Source organism: Episyrphus balteatus, chromosome 1, assembly GCF_945859705.1.
Source record: "Episyrphus balteatus chromosome 1, idEpiBalt1.1, whole genome shotgun sequence".
NCBI lineage: Eukaryota > Metazoa > Arthropoda > Insecta > Diptera > Syrphidae > Episyrphus > Episyrphus balteatus.
In genome coordinates, this window is record NC_079134.1 from 117095611 (window position 1) to 117104035 (window position 8425).

The 8425-nt window shown below is 37.2% G+C and overlaps 1 long non-coding RNA gene across 1 annotated transcript; it reads right to left on the reverse strand.

Moving 5' to 3' along the window:
* Nucleotides 1-7635: 7635 nt before the first annotated feature.
* Nucleotides 7636-8130, reverse strand: LOC129915329 (uncharacterized). The gene is made up of 3 exons (XR_008772277.1): nt 8039-8130; nt 7806-7971; nt 7636-7750 (listed from the first exon to the last, which is right to left on the reverse strand). It is a non-coding gene; the product is annotated as an uncharacterized LOC129915329 (long non-coding RNA).
* Between the last annotated feature and the right edge of the window lie 295 nt (nt 8131-8425).

Genomic DNA, 8425 nt, shown 5'->3' on the forward strand with positions numbered 1-8425 from the left:
CATCACCTCAGCTTTTTAAGCTGTAGAAGCATCACATTGACACTTCCAGATGGAACTAGATTACAGCCAAACGAAACGCCAAGTACTTAGGAATCAACTTTAACGAGCTCCTCAGATTCAACATCACTCCCGTTTGGTTATCAAAAAAAGCCAACTTTGCCTTCCATCGCCTTCACCCTCTGATGAAAAGAAGAACAGGATTGAGTCAGCCAACGGAACTCTTGATCTACAAGCAGCTTCTGCGACCAGGCATTGCCTACAGCTTTCCAGTATGGTACACCATCTCCAAGACAGCCATGAAGGAACTACAAATGTTCGAGAGAAAAATACTGAGGATGTGCACCGGACTCATCTTTGACCGTCAGCGGCAGAAATACTTAAGCAACAAGCGACTCTACGAGGAAGCAAAAATCATACCACTGGACAAGCATCTACTGCAATCGGCGAAGATACTGGTAGGAAATATCGCCAACCATCCCAATCAACTGATGAGAAGAATGACAGCCCAACAACGACATCCGGAACGACATTCGGACAACGAAGAAGTTAACTTTTACGCCGACACCCAGTCGGCTTACAACCGTGGCTAACGCCAACCAAACCAACCCAACTCAACCAACCCCACAACTGGACATCCGGGTCTGAACACCCCGAGGACAACCTAGTCAGCAGACTTTTTAAATTAAGTTTATCCATGTATAATATTTGTTTATATTTTATAACTCAGTCATTGTATAAGGTTAGGCCCCCTCTCTGCCAACAAAATTTTGTATCTATCAATGTATCTTAGACATAAGTTAATTTTAAGTCAATTGTAAATAACGAGTTCAATAAAAAACAAAACATCTCGCTTTTAATACATTGTATCCACTCTTCTACTGGTGGAAATTTTCGATCAATAATAATTTATGAATTTTTACATCACTTAACGAATTTTTTCATCAATTAACGTAAAATTTAATTAAACTCAGGAGCGCCAAATATGATTTTTTTCGTTAGTTAATGTATTTTTTGATTAATTTATGTAAGAAATTTCGTAAGCTAACGAATTTTTTCGTAAATTTTACGAATATATTAATTTAATTTCGGAAAAAATATTTGCTAGCTAACGAAACTTTTCATTAATTTTATAAATGTTTTCATCAATCAACGTAATTTTTTTCGTTAGCTTACGATTTTTTTCGTAATTTTTATGAAAACTTAAATTAATTTAACAAAAAAGTTACGTTAGCCAAAGAAATTTTTCATTGTATCAATTATTCTTTAAGTAGATTATACTTACATTATTTTCGTAAGCGTAAGGGCAGAAGAAGTCCAAATTTTGTTCAGGTAGTTTTGATTCTAAGTTTTGATTAGCCAATCCAGCGGGTGCAGGTATTGAAGAAAGTGGTTTCGTTGACATTGACTTAGACAAGCCAGAATGTCCAGGTCTTGAAGAAAGTGGCTTTGACATTGACTGAAACAAGCCAGAAGGTCCAGGCCTTGAAAGTAGGGGCTTCATTGGTATCTTAACATTCTTAGGTTGTCTTCTATCAATTTTTTTTTGCTGTTTCTCGTCTTCTTCCATGCGTTTAGCTTCCATGTCTTGTTTATAAGGAGTCGATGTTATTATTTCTGATTTCACAGTTTTTCTTTTTTTCTTTTTGCTTTTCTCGGCTTGAGGCAAAGGACTTTGGGACTGCAGTGAAATGTGTTCTCTTTTATTTAAATTAAAAGTTCCACTTTCAGTTGAGTGTGATAAATTTATGGTTTGATCATTTATAGACATAGACAGGACACAAGTTGTATTTGGCGATACGTTTTCGATGTCTATTGTGTGTAAGACAATTCGATTACATACCTATTTACAGGTTCTTCCCTACTTAAAATCCCTAAGCTACTAAAATAAAATGCCCGACTGAGTCGCACAAACTTACTCTTAGGTGCCGATCTGCCTCTCATCGGCAACACACGTTGTGAAAGTTTAGTCTCGTTAAATTAAGTTTTTCTCGTTGTGTCTCTATTAATGTTGGTGTCCTACCTATTTAATCAATCACAAAGCAAAAATAAATAAATATTAAATTTAAACCCATCCATCCATCTAAATTAAATTATTAAATTACTAAAACCCTACAAAAATCGCGCCGTGCAAAAAAAAAAAAAAAAAAATAAATAAATAATTAAATTAAAGTGCAAGTGTCATATGTAAAAGTGTATGTGTACAGCGCGATCATACCACCTCCATGCAAACAATACAAAAAAAATAAACCACTGCAATAAACAACAACAAACAACATTAAGCCACCACATCACTCTCCATCATCACACACAAAAAAAAATAATATCAACAACAACAACATCCACCACTGCAATAACTGCTCATCAACAAGCAGCAAAAACAAATCATCCACCAGTGATCATGATGAAAAAAAAAAAAAAAAATTGTGTCGCGATGTGTTAAATGGCAATGAGCACAGTGAGTAATCCTTTCTTTTTCCCTCCCCTTTCTTCTTTCACAATTAGTTTTTTTATAATAACTGTGGTATTGTGAGTGGTAACTCTTCTTGCAGTACCAGAGTTGTTGTAAATCTGACTCGGATATATTATTGATTTTTTTTTTACTGAATAGCCAACAGGGGCGGATCAGCTCAAATTGTCACTTAGGCATAACACTAGTGACAATTTGTTTTTGTGAAGTTCTAATTGGGATTTAGTAAATAAAATCATTATAGGTAATTGTCCGAATAGGTTTTAGATAGTTTTTTGAGTTTTGAAATGGTTTACGAATTCAGGGTCGACTATGCCAACGTTCGTGGGCTAAGATCCAATTTCTGTGACGTGTATATTTACACTGTACAAAACAGGCCAGCTGTTTTGGCACTGAGTGAAACGCAAATAGGTGAAAATACAGACTGTTCTGAATTTAATCTATTTGGGTATAGCTTGGTGCCATTATTCTTTTCCCACCATGGTCTCGCCGTTTATATTAGAAACGATGTCGCATACCAACTTCAACCACAATACGGTCCATGTACAAACACATATTTTAATTTCATGTGGTTTAAATTCACGGTTAATAAGCGCATCATTCATACCTGTTTTATTTATCGGAGCCCCAATCTGGACAGTAATTCAACTTCTAACGAACTTGATGCTCTGTCCGACTCCATTCTAAGGATTGTTACCCTTTATCCTCGCACTGAAATCGTTATTACGGGCGATTTCAATGTACACAATTCTTCGTGGCTTCGCTTTTCTGGCCAGACAACACCCGAAGGAAGGTATGCCGAGATCTTTGCTGAGTTAAACCACCTAACTCAGCTTGTCGACGAGCCGACTCGAATATCGGACGTTAATGGTCGAGCTGAAAACACTCTAGACTTGTTCCTTACCTCTGACCCTGATAAATACACTGTTAGTGTATTATCGCCTCTAGGCACATCAGACCATTGTGTCATATCAGCGAATTTCTCGTGTCAAACAAACCCAGTTAAAGAAAAAGCACCAAGAAAAACCGTCTGGCAATACGAGAAAGCCAACTGGGAGGGACTCAACGAATTCTTCAAAAACTTTAACTGGTCGCTATGCTTCCTCGATAGTGACGTTGATTCCAGTGCTGATATGATAACAAATTTAATTCTCTCCGGAATGAGAAATTTTATCCCGAATAGGGTTAAAACAATCAAACCGAAAGAGAATGCATGGTTTGATTCGAGCTGCAAAGAGGTTATCAGGGTTAAAGAGGCAAGCTTTCGATGTTATAAAGCCAATCCCACTGAGGAAAACCGAAAAAAGTTCAAACAAGCTAGAAAGGCCAGCAACGCCCATATTCGACGAACCAAATTTTTGCATGATCAAGAATTAAGGCAAAAAATACTACAATGTCCCAAAGGTAGTAAAAATTTTTGGTCATTTGTAAAAAATATTCGCAACACTACCTCGTCGTCGGTTCCAACGCTCGTCTTCAATGACACTCCATTTGTTAGCTCTGTTGACAAAGCTAACCTACTTGCGAGGCAGTTCGCTGCCAACTCAACACTGCCTGATAGTGTCATGACTCCGCCAGTACTTGAGCGCGTAAACGGATTTATGGGACAAATCTTCTTTCGCACTCGTACAGTAGCAAGAGTTCTTAAAGATCTTGACATACACAAATCCGCTGGCCCGGATAGTATCCCCCCCATCGTTCTGAAGAGGTGTTCTTCCACGCTGGCAAAACCACTGCGTAAGCTTTTCCATCTGTCCTACTCTACAGGTCTCTTTCCGAGTGGATGGAGAACAGCATTTGTCCAGCCTATCCCTAAAAAAGGCGAATCTTCCTCACCCTCAAACTACCGACCGATCGCACTTACGTCCCTTCTTTCCAAGGTCATGGAAACGTTGATTAACTTTCAACTTAAGAAATATCTTGAGGATCGGAAGCTTCTTAATGACCGGCAGTACGGCTTTCGTAGCAACAGGTCCACTGGTGATCTGATAGTTTATCTCACCGAGCAGTGGAACAAATCTTTACATCGTTTTGGAGAAAGTAAGATTGTTGCACTTGATATTTCAAAGGCATTTGATAGAGTTTGGCATCAAGCTCTTCTTTCGAAAATGCGTGCTTTTGGAGTCGATGAATCTCTTCTTCGTTGGATTAGAAATTACCTTTCGAACCGTTCAATACAAGTTGTTTTGGATGGATTCAAGTCTGAAACCCACAAAATAAATGCTGGTGTGCCACAGGGCTCCGTTCTGTCTCTGACTCTCTTTCTCATTTTTATAAATGATCTCCTGTCTGAAACTTCTAATCCACTAAACTGTTTTGCAGATGATAGTACCCTCAGTTTTTCATATTCGTTTCCTGATTCTCGCCCAAGTTCTTCGGAAGTGGATCTTGATCGGCTAAATATGATAAACTCATTAAATTCTGATCTTAATAGCATTGTCCAATGGGGAATAAGAAATCGCGTAGAATTTAATGCTTCCAAAACTCAATGCTGCTTACTATCATTAAAGCGGAACATGTCTCCCATGCCACTATCCATGAGTGGTACTTGCATCGAAGAAACCGAAAAGCTTTCCATCCTCGGTATGTGCATTACAAACCACCTCCTGTGGAATGAACACATATTTGACACCGCTAAATCCGCTGCGAAATGTTTAGGTTTCCTCCGAAGATGCAAGAAATTTTTCTCCCCGTCTGATCTAGCAATTATTTATAAGGCGTACATTCGTCCAAAGCTTGAATATAACTCCCACATCTGGGCAGGTGCTCCAATAACCTCGTTGAGTTTCTTGGATAGAATACAAAATAGAGCTATAAAAATGATAGGTGATAGATCAATAACTGATACAATTACGTCTCTCGAGCACCGTCGTAACGTCTCATGTCTCACGTTGTTCTATCGTTATTTTTATAAGCAGTGCTCCGATGAAATAGCTAGTTGCATTCCTCCCCTGAAACAATTCAACCGTAATACTCGCGCTTCAAGGAATGCTCATCAGTTTACCCTAGAGTCCAACTTCGGACGTACCGTCAAATACAGAGATTCTTTCTTCAGTCGCACTACACGAATGTGGAACGCGTTACCCGCCTCTGTTTTCCCATCCCATTTCAAAACTCAGAACTTCAAAACTAATGTTCATCGGTATCTCCTTTCAAACCCCTCCCTATTTTCCTAATGCTCGTACTGTGTTCACCATATTAAGGGTACATTAATCCCTTTAGTGCGCGCTTATTATAAAAAAAAAAAAAAAAAAAAAAAAATTGTGGACTCAACGGTTGCAGCAGCTGCAACCTCAAAAAGAGCTTCAGTCGCAGCCACTGCTGCACTTTGAATAGCTAGATCTCCAATGTCTTCAGCGAGATCAACGGCATCAATCACAACAATGGTTTGCATACTCTATACAGCGATGGAATCTGTAAAGAAAAAGATAAAATCATTTTTTTTCTATCAATAAATATTTTTACTAACAGTGGCTGAGGTAGTTCGAATGGATTTGAATTATCTCTTAAACTTTACCTTATGGTTCTTTTTCACTTCGTTGTTCTCGCTGTATTTCATCCATTAACAATAAAAAACGATATTCTTCTTTTTTCCTACTGCGGATAGTTTTACCAAAAAAACACGCCTATAGACACTGTAAAAAGCGAAAAGAAAAAATTAATAAGAGAAAATGAAACTTAGCATTACGGGGAAATAAACACCTTGTATGTGATACAAAACCTAAATGGACACACAGCCTAAATGGAAACACCTTTTATGTGATACAAAACCTAAATGGACACACAGAGATAAGATTATTTTTTATATGTTATTTTTAATTTTATTTGTGTAGTTTATTCTTTTTATAAAAGAAACATAATTAAATTAAAAAGAACAAAGGAACAAATCTTTACATCGTTTTGGAGAAAGTAAGATTGTTGCACTTGATATTTCAAAGGCATTTGATAGAGTTTGGCATCAAGCTCTTCTTTCGAAAATGCGTGCTTTTGGAGTCGATGAATCTCTTCTTCGTTGGATTAGAAATTACCTTTCGAACCGTTCAATACAAGTTGTTTTGGATGGATTCAAGTCTGAAACCCACAAAATAAATGCTGGTGTGCCACAGGGCTCCGTTCTGTCTCTGACTCTCTTTCTCATTTTTATAAATGATCTCCTGTCTGAAACTTCTAATCCACTAAACTGTTTTGCAGATGATAGTACCCTCAGTTTTTCATATTCGTTTCCTGATTCTCGCCCAAGTTCTTCGGAAGTGGATCTTGATCGGCTAAATATGATAAACTCATTAAATTCTGATCTTAATAGCATTGTCCAATGGGGAATAAGAAATCGCGTAGAATTTAATGCTTCCAAAACTCAATGCTGCTTACTATCATTAAAGCGGAACATGTCTCCCATGCCACTATCCATGAGTGGTACTTGCATCGAAGAAACCGAAAAGCTTTCCATCCTCGGTATGTGCATTACAAACCACCTCCTGTGGAATGAACACATATTTGACACCGCTAAATCCGCTGCGAAATGTTTAGGTTTCCTCCGAAGATGCAAGAAATTTTTCTCCCCGTCTGATCTAGCAATTATTTATAAGGCGTACATTCGTCCAAAGCTTGAATATAACTCCCACATCTGGGCAGGTGCTCCAATAACCTCGTTGAGTTTCTTGGATAGAATACAAAATAGAGCTATAAAAATGATAGGTGATAGATCAATAACTGATACAATTACGTCTCTCGAGCACCGTCGTAACGTCTCATGTCTCACGTTGTTCTATCGTTATTTTTATAAGCAGTGCTCCGATGAAATAGCTAGTTGCATTCCTCCCCTGAAACAATTCAACCGTAATACTCGCGCTTCAAGGAATGCTCATCAGTTTACCCTAGAGTCCAACTTCGGACGTACCGTCAAATACAGAGATTCTTTCTTCAGTCGCACTACACGAATGTGGAACGCGTTACCCGCCTCTGTTTTCCCATCCCATTTCAAAACTCAGAACTTCAAAACTAATGTTCATCGGTATCTCCTTTCAAACCCCTCCCTATTTTCCTAATGCTCGTACTGTGTTCACCATATTAAGGGTACATTAATCCCTTTAGTGCGCGCTTATTATAAAAAAAAAAAAAAAAAAAAAAAAATTGTGGACTCAACGGTTGCAGCAGCTGCAACCTCAAAAAGAGCTTCAGTCGCAGCCACTGCTGCACTTTGAATAGCTAGATCTCCAATGTCTTCAGCGAGATCAACGGCATCAATCACAACAATGGTTTGCATACTCTATACAGCGATGGAATCTGTAAAGAAAAAGATAAAATCATTTTTTTTCTATCAATAAATATTTTTACTAACAGTGGCTGAGGTAGTTCGAATGGATTTGAATTATCTCTTAAACTTTACCTTATGGTTCTTTTTCACTTCGTTGTTCTCGCTGTATTTCATCCATTAACAATAAAAAACGATATTCTTCTTTTTTCCTACTGCGGATAGTTTTACCAAAAAAACACGCCTATAGACACTGTAAAAAGCGAAAAGAAAAAATTAATAAGAGAAAATGAAACTTAGCATTACGGGGAAATAAACACCTTGTATGTGATACAAAACCTAAATGGACACACAGCCTAAATGGAAACACCTTTTATGTGATACAAAACCTAAATGGACACACAGAGATAAGATTATTTTTTATATGTTATTTTTAATTTTATTTGTGTAGTTTATTCTTTTTATAAAAGAAACATAATTAAATTAAAAACATAATAATATGAAATATACTATCAAAACACAAAACATTAATTTTAAAGAGGAAACAATTATAATTAATAATCATTTAAACAAATTAAATAAAAACAAATTAAGAATAGAATTAGCACCACAGACACTAAAAATAAGACAACTTTACAGGGAGAGGGAAAAACTGAAATCTGAAACTCCGAAATTTATTTAGCGAAATCTAGTTTTCGTTTTCATTT